The sequence below is a fragment of the Ochotona princeps genome, chromosome 12 (genome assembly GCF_030435755.1).
Source record: "Ochotona princeps isolate mOchPri1 chromosome 12, mOchPri1.hap1, whole genome shotgun sequence".
Classification (NCBI taxonomy): Eukaryota; Metazoa; Chordata; class Mammalia; order Lagomorpha; family Ochotonidae; genus Ochotona; species Ochotona princeps.
In genome coordinates this window covers 62,899,511-62,920,289 of record NC_080843.1, presented here as the reverse complement: position 1 = coordinate 62,920,289, position 20,779 = coordinate 62,899,511, and the positions used below count along the sequence as shown (strand labels likewise).

The 20,779-nt window shown below is 41.4% G+C and overlaps 1 protein-coding gene across 2 annotated transcripts in view; it reads right to left on the bottom strand.

Annotated features, from left to right (window-relative positions):
* The window catches only part of LNX2 (ligand of numb-protein X 2), a 90,921-nt gene that overhangs the window by 41,726 nt on the left and 28,416 nt on the right, over nt 1-20,779 (bottom strand). The window lies entirely within an intron of this gene.

Below are 20,779 nucleotides of genomic sequence, written 5' to 3'. Positions count from 1 at the left end.
GTAATGCATTTGTTTTGTCATTCCAGCCATGCCGTATGCTTCTGAGTTTATGTATTTATGGTTCTATACCAAAGATGGTGTCTTTGAAATAGAATCTCATAGATAATTCAGAATTTGCTATAAAAAAACCTTTGCTTTGTACTATGCAAAAAAATAAAGGGGGTGGGGTCCCAAACTATGTATGATTTGAATATTTTCTGTATGATACAAACACATATCACATCTGTGGAAACTTTCTAAAAAGTGCAATAGTAATTTATCCCAAAGAGAAAAATCTGCTGTACTTCAGTTACACAGATGAGACACGCTGTAAGATTCTATCTCACACTATTCCACCCTTCCACTTGGGCTGGCAGACTCGGGACAGCTGCCCTCTCCACCCCAAGATGCCTGCAACTGTGTAATCCAGCTCTGAGCAAGCCTGGCAGGGACTATGGCAACACCCTGCTGCTGAGCCTGGTGGGTTAGAAACTCATCTCCAGAGGCTGCAGCTCTTACCGAGCCCAGATATGCGCCAAACACTGAGGTATGGTATGGAGAGGGAGGTCAAGAAACCCAGTATTAAAATTCCATATAAGAAGTAGGCTAAGACGAACCCTCACACATAGGATGCTATGTGAGTATGGGAAAGACAGAGAGCTGGCATGTATTGTGTCTGACTGTGTAGCCAGAGGTACTTTCAAAAGAGGTAAAAACGGAACTGCTGAGTTGTGACAGGAAGCATTAAAAAGAGACCAAAATGAAACAGGGATCATATGGGCCAGACAGAAGCAACAGCTAAGCAGCAAGAACTGCTTTTTCACAGATCTCGGAGGAACCTGCAAAAGGTCAAATATTCAGGTCAAAGATAACACCATCAGCACAGGGAATCCTAAAATTCTGCATCTTTGTGACAAGAACAGAAAAGGCAGGACACCAAGTTAAATATGCTAGTGCTTGTATATCAATAAATAAAATCCCCTGTGATCATACATTAAGTGTTTTTTATTTATTTGAAGTATTATTGTTGTTATTATTAAGAAAAACAGATTACAAGCTTAATAGACTTAGTAAGAATGGTAATGGATCAGGAGGAGATAGGAAAGGACTCAGGTGGATGAGGTACCTCAGATAAACCTTGTGTTTTTAAAAACTACCAATAGGGTCCAGCCTGGTAGCCTAGCAGCTAAAGTTCTCGCCTAGAACGCGTCGGTCGGGATCCCACATGGGCACAGGTTCTAATCCTGGCAGCCCACGTCTCAACCAGCTCTCTGCTTATGGCCTGGGAAAGCAGTGAGGACGGCCTAAAGCCTTGGGACCTTGCACCCGCAAGGGAGATCCAGAGGAGGCTCCTGGCTTCAGATTGGCTCAGTTCCAGCCGGTGCAGCTGCTTGGGGAGTGAATCAATGGATGGAAGATTTTCCTCTCCATTTCTCTTTCTTTCTGTATATCTGACTTTCCAATAAAAATAAAATAAATCTTAAAAAAAAACCCTAGTCCTGGATGCTCCACTCCTGATTGTGCTCTCTGCTTGAAGCCTGGAAAAGCAGAAGAGGATGGCCCTGTGGCCTGAGGCCTCTGCACCCACATGGGACACCTGGCAGAAGCTCTTGTCCCCCCGTTTCAGATCAGCTCAGCTCTGGCCATTGTGTTCACTGGCTGGAAGACCTTCATCTCTCTCTCTCTCTCTCTCTCTCTCTCTAATTCTGACTTTCAAACAAAACAAAATAAATTTTTACAAAACGACCAATAAAATAACAGCCTGTGTTCTAAATCCCTATCACAACTAATGAAAATTTGTAATACTTCTTATATCTACTAACTCACGCTGCCTGTTCTTCATGCTTGTTACACCACAGTGTTTAGACATCAGTGCAAGACACATGGGGTTGAATCCCATCTGCTGGTATTTTTGCAAGGATTTCTTCACATTATTATTTCCGACTCAGCAAGAAATTCACATTCCCTTTGCTCTTCTTTGTTTATGATAGCATTTATTCTAATTCTTCTTGTCCTCAGGAAAATATACAGCAATTTTAACCTCCCACATAATGACTAAGAAAGCATTTATCTTAAGACAATTATATCTAAACTACTTTCTAAATCTCAAAATAAATTTAGATCTGATTATTTTAACTTTATCACAAAATCTTTTCATAAGGACAATGGGCATGTTCCCATTTAAAATGCAAAATAACAACTGCCTTGTCTCTACCCCTAAAACACCCCATGCAAGCATGAAACAAAAATCGTCACAGGCACATCACTGAGATATGCTAAAAATACTGAATATGGAATTGCAATGCTATACGACATAAGCAGTTAAGAGCATAGACCCAGGAGCCTGCCTTAGTCACTTGTTAATCTTGCTACTTTAATAAATTCCTGCTTCCTTCTCCGATGCAAACCAGGGATACTAACAGTGCCTATCTCCAATGGTTAACATGAAGAAAATTCACACAAGTATGCATGAATGTACGCATGCACGTGGGGGTTTCAAAAAGGTCATGGCAAATACAATTAAAGGTAAGTTTATTTTGGTGCAAAATATTTTGAAATCTATGAGCCTATGAACTCTTCCAGAAGGTTGTGGGGGTGGACAGTGGACAACTGCATTTCATATTAGAGGGTCTGGATGAAGTCCCAGCTGCTGTGCTGCAGGGTCTGTTTCCTACTGATGCACACCCTGAGAGGCAGCAGACAGCTCAGGCACTTGATCCTTTGCCACCCATGCAGGAGACCTAGATGGAGTTCTTGACTCCTGCCCCTGGCCTGGCCTGGGCCTGTCGGTTGGGAGCACTTGGAAGGGTAAGCTGTGGGTAGATTCTCTCTCTCTTTTAAATAAAATGAAAAATAAAATATTAAAAACTCATGAAAATGCATACTATGGAAAAATGCTGCACGAATTTCAAAATGTTTTTGCATCAAAATAAACTTTTAAAAAATTATTTGAAAGTCAGTTCCAGACAGAGATCTCCCATTTGCTGGTTCACTCTCCCAGTTGGCTGCAGCCAGGTGCTCCATCCAGGTCTTGTATCTGGGTGGCAGGGGCTCAACCATTAGGCCAGCTTCAGCTGCTTTCCCAGGCCATTAGCAGGGAGCTACATTAGAAGTGCAGCAGCCAGGACTTGAACTAGCGCCCATGTGGGATGCCAACACTGCAAGCAGTAGTTTTACATGCTACACCATGCCAGCCCTGAAAATAAACTTATCTTTTAACTCTGTTTTTTCAGTGGGCACACACACCTGTGGTTTAAAACAGTCTCTGATAAATCATAGGTGCAATGTAACTGTTAGTTATTATTAGAGATGAAGCAATAAATATTTAAGCAGATGATTTAATTTGCCCGAAGGCATACAATTTTCAATTACAAAGAGAGAAGGAAGATAAACTCTTCTTGCTTCAAAATAACCCATCAGTAAAGTAAATGATTATGGGAAAGAGGAAAGGCATTTTGTGACAGTTTTACGGTGTGAGCTCCGTAGGCAGCCTGTCTCTCCAAACTCCAATCCCACCAATCTACACCCAGGCCACGTGAATCACACTTTGTCTCTACTTTGTGTGCAAGTCCATTTCTCCACCTTATACTTCTTCTCGCTTTAGGGTCCCTCTCTGAAACAGGAGTTTGCCGTGGTTTGGTAGAGGGGACTGTGTCCCTCAGAGTTTCACCTGCTGAACGTCTGCTCTTCAGTATTGATGTGGTCCAACTTCAGAGTGGCTGACTGACACTCACCAGGCTGCAGGGGAGCACTCACAGGATAGACTCACATACTTCTCATAGTATCCCAGCCAGTCCCGGTTGGAGTGGCTTGGTAGAGAATAGTCAGCTTGGCCCCCAAATCCCTCTGGTTTCCCTTTCTCCCACAGAGGCTCCCCTTCCCCTTCTGCTTCTCTGTGCTGTGACGCTGTGACGCAGCCAGGTGGCCCTCCCAGAGGCCAAACACATGGGTTGCCAATCTTGAATATTCAGCCTCCAAAGCTACAAGCTAAATATATTTCATAAACATTTTTTAAACTACCCAACCATGGATATGTTGCTAAACCAACAGAAAATGGACCAAAAACTCTAAGAGCAGGGACTCCCACACTGGGGACGTTAACAAATGCTGAACAATCATCTGCATGACAATAGGCTTCCTCTCAGTGTTCAGGTGATCATAACTACATCCATGTCCATAGAATAGGCCTAGGTTAATTTTGATTTCAGATGTTATCTATAATAGCTCCTAAACCAGTCTGGGATATTAAAAGAGAAACAGAATAAACAGTCTAAAACATTTTCCAAAATATAAAGGAAAATAATGCATAGGTTTACAAACAATATTATCTATTCAGCAATATCTAAAAATGATAAACGGAAGGAAGCTACTAAAGTAGCTGGGGTTATTATAACATATATGTGACAGCATCTTGAAAAGTAGCCGGGCAATGGAAAAGAAGTCCTAAGACATGTTTTTACTTGACTCTTCCTGCTTTGGGATAAGAACATCCTGGTATGGCATAAAGACCTAAGAAGAACTAGGGGGTTTCAATGATAATCTCCATATCCCCACACTACCGTATTCAGACCATTTATCTTCATGTTGCTTTTGACTGGTCTTAACCCAGCTCTGGGGGAAGAGGACAAGCCTAGAGTCACCAACTAAGGAGGGCTGTACAGGAAACCTCTGGGGCTGCTCCGACTCACCAGTGCCAGGAGGATTCCTGGCAAACTCCTTTCCCTTCAGCTCTGCTCCCAACTGTGCTGCCTTCAGCTGATTCTTCCTGCTCATGGGGCCCTTCCCTGCCCTCCAGCCCTGCTACTCCAGTCACACCCCTTCATTTCAGCAATTACTAGATTGCAAACTTACTTATCTGAACCCTTTCTGCTTTGAGGGTAAAGATAGCATCTCTTTTTTCATGCTCCCACTTCTTGACAGATCCTATGGAAAAAAAAAAAAAGGCTCTCAGAAACATATGTGAGCCTAAAATGAATCAGTCTTACTAAACTACATGCACACATATACAGAAGAAACCTTCATGCTTTGTGCTTTCATTTTGGGCACGACAAAGCAATTGACACACTGGATTCTGCCTTGTAGTTTATTAAAGAATACAGTATTACTTCCTCGAGCCTTCAAGAGATGAGAAAATAACTTTCTTTACTTGATATGTTCCTATTACAATATCACGTATCAGTTTTGACAGTCACTCTTGGGTAAGGCAGTGGCTATCAAACATTGTGCCCTCAGGATCCTTTTATCCACTTTCAACAGGTGTGGCAACTTATTTAAAACTAACATGTAAATATAGTATGGTCCAGCAACTGCATTTCTGGACATTTATCCCAGAGAAGTAAAAATGTACAGGAACTCCACAGAAGCTCAAACCTGGAGACAACCCAAATGTTCTTCAACAGGCAAAAGGTTGAACAAACTGTTTGCATCCATGCTATGGAATTCCACTCAACACAAGAGTTACTGAAACATAATAACAGTTGGGGTATTGGGCCAAAGCTACTCCCAGTGATGCTGACATCCCAGATGGGCATTGATTCAAACCTGCCACCTCTCATCCAGCTCCCTGCTACTGTGCCTGGTGAGGCAGAGTAAAACGGCTCAAGTGCTTGGGCCCCTGCACTCACAAGGGAGACCTACAGGAAACTTTTGATTTCTGGTCTTCACATGTTGTGGTCATCTGGAGAGTGAAACAGTGGATGGAAGAGATCTCTGTCTCTACTTCTCTTTAACTCTGCCTTTCAAATAAATAAATCTTAGTGGAAGGAAGGAAGGCATGCAGGCAGGAAGGAAGAAAAATTGGGGTACATAAAAGGACAATTATAAGCATCTTCACAATGATGAAAACGTTCTATATTTTGACTGTATTCATGTTGATATCCTGGTTTTCACACTGTACTATTCTACTCAAGATGCTATCACTAGAGGAAAAAGAGTAAGAGTATTTGAGCTAACACTGTACTATTTCTTATATCTGGGTGTGAATCTACAATTATCTTAACGAGTTGTAATCAAAGATTCTAAACAGCTCTTACTTGAATTTGTCCATTTCTGAATTGCTGATTAAAATGCATAGATACTCATCTGTTAATAAAGCAGTAAGCCCATTAGGTTAATATTTTTAGAAAAATTAACATCTTTCAAAATTAAAAAATAACACGACAGACATGTTATTTCATATTTTTGTAAATCTGGAGTCTCACATCTGTTCAGATTTCCTATGTGTCATGAGATCACATGTCCACATGAGAGAAAGGCATTCTGAAAATAATTTTGATTTTGTGGACCCAATGAGTGAGAATAGGGTGGACAAAAGCTTTAACAGCCTTCTTCGGAAACAAGCACCAGTCAGTATCACGGGAATTCATCTGAAGAGAGAGAAAAAAAAAAAACCCACTAAAATCCAAAAAAAAACCCCAATGACAGCAAAAGGCTGGGATGACTCCTGCTGCAGGAGTCTGTCTTTACTGAATAAAGCTCCTTTCCTTACCACAGGCAGACTATCTGGATGTTTGCCAATATATATCATCATAAGAAAGCTTTACAGCAACTCTATCCTCACAATACTAAACACTTCCTACCGCACAGAAGCAAGAATGCTAATTCAGTGCACTTAGCTGTTTTCTTTTCTCCTTGAAGCAATATTTGAAAAATCATATTAAACTTAAGCATTCTTATGCTATTTGTATTAGCTGTATTTCTATTTACTAAACGAGAAAATTACTTAGGAAAGTAAAAACTGCCAGACGCTACGAAAGTTAGGTCCTGAACTTTACGCCAGCTGGGTAACTAGGTCACTACATAATGCACTCTTTCATGTACTGTATGTTTACTCAGCACCTATCGTGATATTCTGGGGCCTTGGCTTTCTGTCTATAAGCTATCAGCTTTGCTTATACAGTAGCAGCCTGATCCCTGTTCCCACAGGATTTACAACTAGCTCTGAAGTGCTTTAGTGTCTATATGTTTTTCTGTATAATAAAATACTTACTGATATGTCATATTTAACTTTTAGTCCCAATACTCTGGTCTCTTAATCAGTCTATAAAATGGTAATCAAATGGGGGCTAACGGAAAATTCACAAATCTTCTGTTTTTCATCTTCTAATTTCCAACCAGTAAACTGTGGTGATAAAAACTTCTGTTCAGTACAAAAGGCTAAAGGTAAAAACTAAATTGAGAGGTGGGAATGTACTTTTGGCTCAGAAGTAAAAAAACACATTGCTTGGAAAGCCCATGTTCCATAACTTAGCGCCTGGTTTGAGCCCTTGTTTAATCTGCTGTGCCACAAGGCTAGCGCCAAAAGTTATGTAATTTTGAGAATCAAGATGGCAGAATAGAGTAAGGACACGTTTAAACAGACAGAGAATTATTAGCCAGTGTGAACCAGAGGGGGCACATTCCAAGAAATAGGAGAGGACAGAACAACAGCAGAGGGGTACCCGGAGACTGACAGACACAGGAAAGCAGCGGGCACAGCAGTGTGGTGTAGCAGTGACTGATACCCCAGTGGTAGTCAGCAAACGGCGATCTGAACTCCACCAGCAACCAGGTGGGAAGAGATGTCTACTGGGAGCTACAGAGGTGAACCCAGACAAAGAACTGTTCATCCTGCTGGTCTGTTTGATTTGACCAAGAGCAGAGACAGAGCAGCAGATCCCAGACGAGCAAAGCAGGAACAGGGTGGATTTCACAGCCCAGTCGGCCTCCTAGAGCTGAATCAGGCGCCAATTTGTTTAAGAAGGCAAGGCCTTTGGACAGTACGGCACATGCACAGAGCTGGGAGTGAATTCATTTTGGGCTGAGTGGACTACAACAACGTGGCATACCACAGGTTTCACCCAAGATAGTTCCGGGTGGCCCTTAGACCCGACAGCCAACAGATCAAGAACTCTAGTAGTGGCATATGAGGCACCATTCTCTACAGTGTGGCATAGGCATTAAGGCACGGGGACAACAGTGAGCTGCATATGTGCTGAGCTCGGCAAGAACTCACTGAGCTCAGTCTATGCACTGGTTCCACAGGAAAATAATACCGACTGTGGCATCGTACGGGTCAAAGTAGGTCCATGTGACCCTCAGACCTAACATCAACAGATTCCGGCAAGATCAGCACCCTTAAAAACCTAGCTATATAGGATGCCTGGTGTCTCACTAATCCTTGAACCTGCTCCAACCGAAAGTAGCAGAAAGGTTGTACAGACAATGATGCAGCTTCAGCACAGTATCACAGAAGGTAGAGAGTGGTGAGCCAGGAGCTGGGGCTACAGAGACCATGGTGGAAGTCTAACATAAGAATCCAGATGTGGAACTCGCTACAGGGAGTGTCACAAGTGATTGCAAACAAAAGGCCATGTACAAGTGCAATATGTAAAATCAAACTGTCGATCTTTGGTGACACACTTAGAAACCTGCTCCAAGGAGAAGAATCTGATAACCCGAAGTACAATGACCAAGAGCAAATGAAGAGACAGAGGCACAATGAATATTACTGAAGACTCCCCTGCAAAGGAGCAAAACCCTTTGCAACCTCAGAGTTAACTGAGGAAGATATTGAGACAATGGGGGATACAGAATTCAAGATACTTGTTATAAAACTTCTTATCAACAACGAGAAGCACATAAAGCAGGCATTCAAGGAATTTAAGGAATATGTCACACTGGAAGTGAATCAAATGAAAGCTGATATATCAGAAATGAAGAATACAGTGAAGCAAATTAAAAGTACAGTGGAGCATCTCCAAAATAGAATGAAGGAGGCATAAGAAAGAATCTCAGAATTGGAAGATATTTCTGTCACCAGGGGGGAAAAAACAAAAACCAGGAAGCAGAGCTGGATCAGGCTAAAAAAAGTACTCAAGAATTGAAAGACACTATTAAAAGGCAAATAGAGGAGTTATGGGAGTCCCAGAAGGTGCAGAAAGAGAAGCTGGGTTTAAAAATGTATTTAATGAAATAATAAGGGAAAATTACCCTAATCTAGAGAAAGAATTGGAAAACAACACCCAGGAGGGGCACAGAACTCCCAACAGGTTTGACCAAAAGCGATCTTCACCAATACATGATAATCAAGTTCTCTTCAATCGAACATAAGGAAAAGATCCTTAAATGTGCACATGAAAAAAATCAACTGACACACAAAGGGATGCCAATGCCAATTAAACTCTGGAGACCTCTCACAGGAAACTCTACAGGCCAGAAGAGAATGGAGCAGCATATTCCAGATTCTAAAAGAAAAAAAAATGTTGGCCCAGGATAATGTATCCAGCAAAACATTCCTTTGTCTTTGAAAATGAAATAAAATTCTTCCACAGTAAAGAAAAGTTGAAAGAACATACCTCTTCCAAACCTGTCCTACAAAGGATACTTAAAGATGTTCTCTTGACAGAGAAATGGAATAGCGCCCACCAAACCAAAGGCAAATGCGAAGAACATCCCAGTAAAATAACAACAGAAGACTAAATCAATGAACAACCCATTGCTAAAATGACAGGACCAAATTACCACCTATTCACATGAACTCTGAATGGAAAACCAAAAGACTCAGCTGACGGTATGTTAGAGTTTTTTAAGTGACCAGGATGGTACTCTGCTGGTTCTGCCCTCAGACCAGACAGGGTCTCCCTAAGAAGCTGAGGAACTTGACTGGTCTATAAGATGCTGGATTCTATGTTTAGTATATGCTTGCAAAGAGGGAATCTCAACTGAACTTGAACTGTGGTTATGCAACAAGGTGGAGTAATCCACCATGGGGGGAGGGTGTGGGGAGGGGTGGGGAGAATCCCAGTACCTATGTAACTGTGTCACATAATACAATGTAATTAATGAATAAAAAAAAAAAAGAGACTATTGGAACTCATAAAAGACTTGCCAGGGTAGCAAGATACAAAATTAATGAACACAAATCAATGCCACTAGTATACATAGATAACTCCGTGGCTGAGAAAGAAATTGTTAGGTACAGTCCCCTTGAAAAGAGTAGAGAGGAATCTTAAATATCTAGGAATTAGTCTAACCAAATATGTGGAAGACCTCTATGATGAAAACTATAAAACATTAAAAAAAGAAATAGAAGACGTTAAAAGATGGAGAAACCTACCATGTTCCTAGGTCTGCAGGATCAACATAATCAAAATGTCCACATTACCTAAAGTAATACACTGGTTCATTGCAATCCCAATCAAAATCCCAACACTGTTCCCAGAAATAGAAAAGATACAAAAGATCATCTGGAAACACAAGAGATCATGAATAGCCAAAGTTATCCTGAAGAATAAAAATCAAGCTATAGGAATCACAATTCCAGACCTCAAGGCATACACAGAGCAGTGGTCATCAAAATAGTTTGGTATTGGGACAAACAGAAACACCAGAAGGGAGTCTACACATGAATAGTCTACTAATCTTTGACAAGAAAACTGAAAACAATCCAGGAAAAAAGCCTGGTCTCTTCAACAAACGCTGTTGGGACTACGGGATAGCAGCTTGCACAAATAAGAAACAAGACATCCTGTCACTTTACACAAAAATCAGCTCTAAATGGATCAAGGACCTAAATCTACATCCAGAATAACTGAACTATCAGAAGAAAACATACAAAGCACTCTCCAAGATATAGCAATGGGGAAAGACTTCCTAAAAAAGAAACAGGTGGTGAAAAACAACTAATGGGACTACATCAAGCTGAGAAGCTTCTGTACAGCAAAAGGAAATGATCAGCAAAGTGAAGCAACCAACAGAATGGGAGAAAATCACTGCACATTACACAAGTGACAGGGAGCTAATATCCAGGATTTATAAAAGGCTTCAGAAACTCAGTGAAAGCAAAACAAACAATTCTTTGAAGAAATGGGTGAAAGAAGAGACATTTTTCAAAAGACAAATTCAAATGGCTAACAGACATGAAAAACTGCTCAGGCTGCCTAGTCATCAGTGTGAAACAAATGAAAACCACATTGAGGTTCCACCTAACTCCAGTGAGACTGGCCTGCATTCAGAATTCTACTAACAACACCTGCTGGTGTGATGTGGGGAGAAAGGTACCCTTCTTTATTGTTGGTGGGAGTATGAGCTAGTACAACCACTGTGGAAGTCAGTATGGAGAGGGCTAAGAGAACTGTAAATAAACCTGTCGTATGACTCAGCTTTCCCACTACTGGGAATGTATCCAAAGAAAATGAGATCTGCATATTGAAAAAGGAACTATAATTCTATATTCACAGCAGCACAATTTACAGTAACAAAACTATAGAAACAGCCCAGATGCCCATCCAAAGAGGAGCAGATAAAGAAACATCTACATCTACTCTATGGAATACTATTCATCCATTAAAAAGAATGAAATTTTACCTTTTGCAACCAAATGGCCCCAACTAGAGACGATTATGCTCAGTGAAATAAGCCAATCCTAAAAGGACAAATGTCATATATTCTTTCTGATATAAGGTAATCTTCACGCAAAATACAGAATCAATACCCCTTTCATTACTGTTTTTGTTACAATTCATGGTTTTTGATATTTTTATTTTCACTTCTTCAAAATAGTTTCTTTTATTAAATTCTTCAGTGACTCATAGGTTATACAATAGCATTATTTTCTCCAGGAAGGTTTTTTGTTTTCTTTTTCATTTCTTCATTGCCACATTGGTCATTATGTAGCATGTTATTTACCTGCATGCTGTTGTAAAGCAAAGATGGACACCCAATGAAACTGTTAAATATATCCTGACAATAGGATGCTAGATTGTCTGCCATTGCCTACACCCTCAGTGTCAGGATACACTTAGCAAAATGATGGACTTATGATTGCTTATAAAGGACTATACTATTGTAAAAAATATGGGGGAAATCTGTGAAGGGAGGGAGTTTAGGGAAGGCGTAAGGGAAATCCCAGAATTGTATCATAAAAATAACAAATCAAATAAAATGCCACAGCTTTCAAAACTTAAGACAGACACCACTGTTGAATAATTTATTTCAGTTGATGTGCATGTGTGTGCTGTGCGCGCATGTACGTTACATAAAGATTTCCAGATACAGAATGACTTTGGGCCAATTCTCAGTGGACCATCTCCAAGGATACCAGATGTCTGTGCTTTCCCATGGATGATCTACACGGACCAAAATCTTATTAGCCTTGGTACTCATCCGAGATGATTCCCTTGAGCTACCAGAGGCCCTTCTAATTTATTAAATGAGTTTATTAAATGTGAACTACAGTTCCAATACTTAAAAAAATTGAAGGAAATTCTGTCTGTATTGTAATTCAAGACCCAGATTCAAATGTGTCACAAATGAGACATCCCTCCATAATACAAAGGCCTAGCATTACATGACTGGAAATGCAGTATCTGCAGTGTTAAGCCAGAAACCTAAAGAGGTTATGTGGTATACTGATTTGATTAAGATGATCAATAAAGCACTCCAAAGTTTAACTATTTTCCCATGTTTTAAAACTGATTAAAACAAAATCCCAGGTTTTGCACATCACTACGCATCTTAACATCTCCACTAGAGAATTTCACATACACACAAAATAGGGCAAAGCTAATTATTTTCGCTAACTTCAGACCCGACTTTCCAATCACCCTCACACTTATGTAAAATTTACCAAGAATCTCCAATGTGCACACACCAAAATTCCCGCTACCTGTCAAGGTATATTTTGGGAAGGAAGGAGAGACAATACATGCAAAAATAAATACATACTTTTATTTCAGAGGCTGTAATGTTTTACAGAATAAAACACAACAAAATAGGGAGGACACAGTACTGGGAAAAGGATCACTATTTCAAACAGGGTGATAAAGAAAGAATTCACTGGAGATGCTGGGTCCCAGGGGATATCTCAATGGCTAAATCCTCATCTTAAAGCAACCAGAATCCCATATAAGTGCTGATCCATGTCCCAGATGCTCCACTTCTCAACCAGTTCTCTTCTTGTGGCTTGGGAAAGCAGTAAAGAATTGGGCCAATGCTTTGGGACCCTGCACCTACACGGGAGACCCGAAAAAAGCTCCTGGCTTCCGGCTTTGGATCAGCTCAGCTCTGGCTGTTGTGACCACTTGGGGAGTGAATCAGAGGATGAACTAGCTCTGTCTCTCCTTCTCTCTGTAAAATCTGAATTTCCAATCAGAAAATTAATTAATTTTTAAAAAACCTTGCAGGTCCTTAAAAATTCTGGTTTTTACATTGAGTAAGAATTTTAACAGAACACTCTGGCTGCTATGTGGAGAACAGCCTGAAAGAGTCAGGGGCAGAATAATTAGAAACCTATGGAATTATTCCAAGAGATGATGTTAATCTTAACTACAATGAACACAACTGATATGGTGAGAAATGAGTCAATTCTAGACTCATTTTGGAGGCAGGACCAATAAGGCTTCCTGGTGAACACAAAGTGCTGATGACAGGTAAAGGATGTTTCCAATATTCTTGGTCAGAGTATCTAGAAAGTGATCATTACTGTACCTGAGGGGCAGAAGCCTGTAAGAGAGCAGGTTCAATGGGCATGTTCAAGGTTGAACTTGTGAAAGTTGAAATGCCTACTCTTCAGTAAAGATTCAGCAAGTGGGCATTTACACATACATGCCCAGTCGAAGAGAATCCAGACAAAAGGATGACCATGAATATTCAGAAACATTAATGTATAAATTGTATGGAAAGTCAGCATGTTGGAAAAAATCACCAAAGCACAGTGAATGATAAGCCAGGCCATAAAACAGAAGGGGGTTTCAGGTTTCAACACAGCAAGGTCTGGGAGATGATAGGAACCAGGCTGAGAGTGGCCGTTGCAATTGGCAAAAAAAATGAGAAGAGTGTAGTTTTGCAAAAACAGGTAGAGACTGTTTCAAGAAGAGAATAATCAGGGCCCGGCGGCGTGGCCTAGCGGCTAAAAAGTCCTCGCCTTGAAAGCCCCGGGATCCCATATGGGAGCCGGTTCTAATCCCGGCAGCTCCACTTCCCATCCAGCTCCCTGCTTGTGGCCTGGGAAAGCAGTGGAGGATGGCCCAAAGCTTTGGGACCCTGCACCCGCGTGGGAGACCAGGAAGAAGTTCCTGGTCCCGGCATCGGATCGGCGCGTACCGGCCCGTTGCGGCTCACTTGGGGAGTGAAACATCGGATGGAAGATCTTCCTCTCTGTCTCTCCTCCTCTCTGTATATCCGGCTTTCCAATAATAATAAAATCTTTAAAAAAAAAAATAAATAAATCAACTTACTTAAAATAGTGGAGGAAAACCTGGAAATTACTATTAGAAAAAAAAAAAAAAAAAAAAAAGAAGAGAATAATCAGATGTGTCAAATCCTGCAGACAAGTAAGCTAGCACTGGGACTGACTTAGCACCTTGGAATTCAGCAGTGACCTCTATACAGAGTTTTCATGGCATGATAAAACCAGAAACCTCCTAGAATGAGCTCAAGTGAGAACCGTAAGGGAATAACAGTCAATAACGGCAATGTCCGTTAGCAATGGGGAAATCCTACATTCCGGGAAAGACTGAGATGACCAGAGGTGACAGAACCGTACCTCCATCAACACCTTTTACATACAGATTTTTTACTTGCATCTACAGACGCTCTTATATCCACTTCCTCTTTCATCAGAGCTCTTGGTCGCAAGGCTAACCTCTCTCTCACACAGGTTCAATACCTAATTCCTCTGGCAAGGCGCTCAGTCTCAGCAACTGTACAAGAGAAAACGAAGCACTCTTCTCTACCACACTTCTCCCTTCCCCCACCTTCGTCTCACTGCCACTGCACTCCCAGGCTCCAGTCCTCCAGAGGCCACTGGGACTGCTTCTATTGTGGTGTGCCTGTCTAACTGCCACACGGCCCCTTCTCTGTCCCAAATGCTACCTGTCCTCTGCCACGTCACTCATTCCTCTCCATGAAACCTCAGCAGGCACAGACCATACCACTCTGTTCTGGGTTTCGGCCTACCATCCACTGTTTTATGACAGCTGTGCAATTACCTTTAGATAAACTTCAGAAAAGTTGAATTGGCTGGCCAAAGTGAAACGGTAGTCTACAGTTTATATCATAAAACTACCCTCCAAAATGGGGAACAAAATTGTGAACATCCATGGACTGTAATATCTGCAAAGGGGTCCTGGAATCAATCGCCCAGGAAATTCCTAGCAGTAACTAGTAAAGATATGGATTTTTTTCCTTAGTCATTTATTTTTATTTAGTTGAGAGGCAGAGGGTGGGGAGGGAAGGGGGACAAAGGGAGGAGAGAGAGAGAGAGAGCCACAGAGAGAGAGGACGTTCTCACCCATTGGCTCACTCCCCAGATGCCCTCAACCACGGGAGCTGGCCAAGCTGAAGACAGGAGCCAGGAGTTTAATCCAGATCTTCCACCTGGGTGGCAGGGACCCGACCACTTGGGCCATCGCCTGCTGCCTCCCAGGCTGTGCCATTAGCAGCACAGAGAGTATAGCCAGGACTCAAACTCAGGTACTCCACTATGATGGGACACAGGCACCCCAAAGTTGGCTTAACCACTAAGCCAAGCACCGTTCCTCTACAAGCTCTGGGAAGAATCCTTATAAGTATGCAAGTTCCACATAAATTATTTTATCCAGACTAAATTTATTCATTTTAATATTGTTCCAGTCATCCCCTGGCATCCTTGCAGGATGAATTTAAGTATTACATTTTTCTTTTAATTTCCATCTTTTTAATTCTAGCAAAATGACTCATGTGTATTATCCATTTCACTTTTAAAGTGCATTTTTAATATCCTTGGCTCCATACGCTTTTCTTTTCTTTTTTTTAAAGATTTATTTATTTTTACTGGAAAGGCAGATATACAGAGAGCAGAGAGACAGAGAAGAAGATCCTCCACCCAATGGTTCACTCCCCAAATAGCCACATCGCCTGGAGCTGCGCCAATCCGAAGCCAGGAGCCCAAAGCCTCTTCTAGGTCTCCCACGCAGGGGCAAGGTCCCAAGGCTCTGGGCCATCCTCAACTACCTTCCCAGGCCACAAGCAGGGAGCTGGATGGGAAGCAGGGCCGCCGGGAGTATGGGATCCTGGCGCGTTCAAGTCGAGAACTTTAATGACTACGCTATCGCGCCGGGCCCTCCATATGCTTTTCTACACTTGATCTTAGCCAAAAGGCCGAGAAGCAATCCATATCTTTTCTTATTATAGCATTTCTCTCATCAATTGTGATGGACTCAGTATTTAGGTTAAACCTTATCCACATTACCATAATTATTTTTCCAAGCTTCCTCTTCGCATTTTAGTTTGGTGACTAGAATAAGGAAGCTGTCAATTTTGTGTGAATTAATCCATTCCTTTTTTTTTCTTTGAGTGCATTTTTCACTAATGTTAATCTCCTTTAAAATGAGTTAAAGATTTGCCTCTTTTTTCTTCATCTGTATAGCTTCTAACATCCTGATTACCACTCTGTTCTGATTCGGTATGCAGTACGAGGACAGAGCTAACTTGATGTCTCCCCAGTGGTTGACGTTTACGGGACTCACACCTGTGTTTAAAAATGGTCGTTCCAGCCATCTGTTGGCAGCCTTGCAGGATGAATTCCAGGAGCTCCTGAAGAGCTCCAGTCTCCCACACATACAGTTGAAATCATCTCCTCATTACTTAGAATAACCAGAGCACAATGGCCTACACATTGCTTGGCTTGTGCAGATCCTGCTTGGGAACCAGTATTCCTCATCTTTATAGGCCATGATCTCACAGCAGGTGACCAAGGACAGACAGGGACAAGGAAGGACAGAATGAAGGAACAAAGGAGTCTTTAGCTTTAGTCACACCTTATCAAATCCTACTGACCTGCTGGCTCTAGAAATTTTATGCTCATTACTTCTGTCCTAAATCAGGTTTCTATCACTTTGTGATTATATCCTAATTGCCTTTAGTTTCATTCCTGCATCACCAAAAGGTCTCTTAATTCCATCATTTTCAATCCCCCTAACATATTGATAGGCAAGAGGTCAGGTAGGTGTTTTTTCCAAGCAAATTTATGAAATTTTAATATTCATGTTTGAAACATACAAAGACCTAAATACAAAGTCAATATCTACCTGACATTTTCTGGAATAACTTCATTAATACAAAGTTCTAGAGTCAAAAAGTCAACTTTAAAAATGGGGCCTCCAAAATCAACTATGTACATCATGTAATACTGAGACAGCTAAGCTGTCACATGTTGCTGCTTCAGTATCATCAACTACAGAATAAGTGGTTTGACTTCTCCTTAATGTTTCGTCGTTGTTCAAGTTCTTGTTCATCACTCAGTCTCTCCAGCAGCTCTTCAGGTAAGTCCTTTCCATCCTGACTCCTCAGCCTTATCACGTTTCCCCTCTTCACCAATGAGGGAACTCAGTGTGTCATCAGAAGATACAGCCATGGAACTGGGCAGGATCCCTACATCACAGAACAGGTGCCTTCACAGATGAACCTTTCCCTGTTGGTACGTCCTATACCACACCCAAGTTTCCAAACACTGTGCTGTGGCCAGATGGCACGTCAGATCATTCAGATCTCCACGCCAAAGATCGCTATTTTGTCTCCTTACCTGGATCATCTCTTTGGCTCTCACCTTATTTTCTCTCCCTTTCTTTCTACTTTTCCTTCCTACTCTGCTCCTACACGTCCCACCTCCATTTCCATAATTTCTCCTCCCATCACTTTCTCAAGGCTTTTTTTCCCATGATGCATTTCTCGATTCTTTTACATTAGAACAGACTAAACACACATATTTTTTCTCATAATAACGTGTTATTATGACTCTCCATGATGTTTTCTACATAAAGTACCTGCTTCTCTGCCACCTGTTACGCATTCCCTTCATACTCCCCAGCATCACATTACAGCATCTCAGGGGCCTGCTAATTTGCTGCCAGCTGGGCATTCAGAAATCCAAACCTACACGGATCGCATGCCAAAAAGGAGGCCCAGGAGAGGAAGAAGGCATGGAGTTAGCGTACAGGTGACGGCACAACTGCTTAGGGTGGGCAGCAGTGTTTTTCAGAGTTTGTAGAAGATTTCGAGACTAAGGGTAGGTATGTGTGGGTGGGACGCGGAATGCTAGATTGATAGGGGCCTCTTGCTGGACCCCAGGAGCCATAGCACGGTTCAGTGACCATAGGTAAGCCCCAGCTGTGCTTTTAAAAACACATTTAGGTCTGTTTATTCAATAATGGTAGGTTCCAGTGAAATAAATCACTCCACTCAAATGCAAAAGTGGGTTGTTCATGGGCTCAAAACGGCAACTTATCATGAGAAATCTAAGTGCCAGACTCTGTGTCACAGACACCGGGTACCCCGCCATGGCATTTACTGGTATATCATCAACATTCATCTCCTCAACTTTCATCTCACACTGCACCAAGGTGCAGGTTGGTGTTCACCCATGAAGTTTAGGTCACCCAATTTCAGTTACACTGTACAGAAAAAAATGACTGGGGGAGGATGACAGTATAAATCACAGTGTGGAACGAGACTTCTGAAGCACTTTCCCGCAGAACTATTCTTAACCAGGAGCTGCACAGCATTGCTGGGGTTCTCAAAGACTGCCAACTCCTGTCCTTAAACACCGAGTCTTGCTGCCCTGTTAAGGAGTCTTTACCTAGAGAGAGGTTTTTAAGAGAAGCATTTAGAAAGTGATAATAATCACAGAGATTTCAATGGTTTTGTTCTTAAAGAAACGTTAGGACAAAAACAAAGGCATGAGATTTCACAATTTCTAATGGGGCTTGTATCCCAGTCCTAAATATCCCCCACAAAAACCCAGTAGTCTTCTTTTTAAAAAATTCTTAAAATTAAGGATTACAGTATTTTTGGGTGTTGTGGCACAAGTTAGCTAAGCATTTGCTTAGGATTCTGCACCTCACATCAGAATACCGAGCTTTGGGCCCCTCAACCCACATCCCGCCCGTGCCTTTGATCCAGCATCTTGTTAATCCACACCCTGGGAAGGAACACATGATAGTTCAAGTGTGTCGGTCCCTGTAACCTCACTCCTGGCCTCTGGCCTGGCTCAGCCCCGGCTGTTGCAGGAATCTGGGAAGTAAACCAACGGATGAAAGATTCTCTCTTGCTCCCTCCTTCACATAAATATAAACAAAGGAATAAAAGTCCGGAGCATCTTAAGAAACAAAACCTAACAACTAGTAGATATTATCTACTCCTGTTGGGGATGGAATTTATCCCACCGCCTCGAATAGAGGAGTTTCACACAAGATAATGCAAAAGCAAAGGAACTTAATTGCTAGCGCACTATGGTCCAAGTCTCATCCAGCGCAGTGGAGTCCTGACAAGGACCCCGACCATACATTTCATAGTTCATATAGGGTCTTGGCTGCAATTCTAGGAATGGGCCATTGATTCTTCAGTCATTGGCAAGATTGTAATTGATCAGTTTCTACTGCCCATGACCACTCTGGTGGTTGGTATCTCTTATCTGTGTCCACCCTAGTGGTCAGCCTCTATCACCATGACCACCTGATGACTAGGGACCTATCAAGTCTCCTCTGACTGGTAGGCTCTGTCTAGGGTGTGTGGCGGCCCCCTTCAGGAAAGTGAGTGCCTCAATTTTAGGGACTGAATTTGGGTCTAGCCTGACTCAGGCCTGCCCGAGGCCTGTCATGGCTTTATCTTGGGTCCCCTTGTAGCAAGCAAAGCTCTCATTACAGAAGCCAAACTTAGTTTTATTTTCTTTATTGCTAGACATTCATTTATTATTGAACCATTTCTTAACACTACTCCCTAATACTATTTCTTATTACTATCATTCTAGTACTATTTACCTACTGCTTTACATGCTGTTCTCTTGATTCATCTATCACTCTGCACACTTGAGTACTACTTAGCTCTTAACTTTAGCTCCACAGTTTCACACTCCTCTAATATTTGATGTGGCTGCCTCTTTCTTCAAATTTCCCCATTTACTAAGAAACCTGGTCAGGATTCTTTGGCTTCAAGTTCTCTTTTTCTTTAGCAGGACAATGTGAGAACTTGTCCTAAAGGAAAAATATTTCCACAAGTTAAACATCTGACCTAACTTAATCTACAAGCTAACATTTTTAGCAAAAACTATCAATTGTCATAAACATGAAGTAGGTGGTCGATGCAAGTCACTTATGCAATTAAACTGAAAAACACTTTTCTACAACAATTAGAATGGCTATTGCTTTTCTTGATGAGTAACACCAAAGAAATGCTCCTTAATTTCTACAAGTTTCACCAGTTGGTGACTGAGTTCAGAAAGCAGGAAGAGCACCACCATTTTCTAGATCTAAATATACATAAACATCTATCTAGCTCATGGAATGGAACATTCAGTATCATTAGAATGTCTATATTATCTAAAGCAATCTACAAATTCAATACAATCTCTATCAAAGTAGCAGTGACAGTTTTTATAGAATTAGGAAAAACAATCCTGTAATCATACAGACTCGCTAAAGAGCATGTACAGCCAAAGTGATCCTCAGTAAGAAAAATCAAGCGGGAGGCATCACAATATCTGATTTCCAAATTCACTACAAAGCTATAGTAATTAAAATAGCATTGCACTGGATAAAAACAGATACATAGGCCAATGGACTAGGACAGACAGCACAGAAATTAATCCATGTACATGCACCAAACTGATTCTTGACAAAGTGCTCAGAGCATGAAGTGGACTAAGTATAATCTCTTCAACAACTATACACACAAATATATATATATATGTGTGTATATATATACACACACACACACAATTAGATCCATACCTCTTACTATACACAAAAAGCAACACAAGTTAGATCAGAGACCTAAATTTAAGACC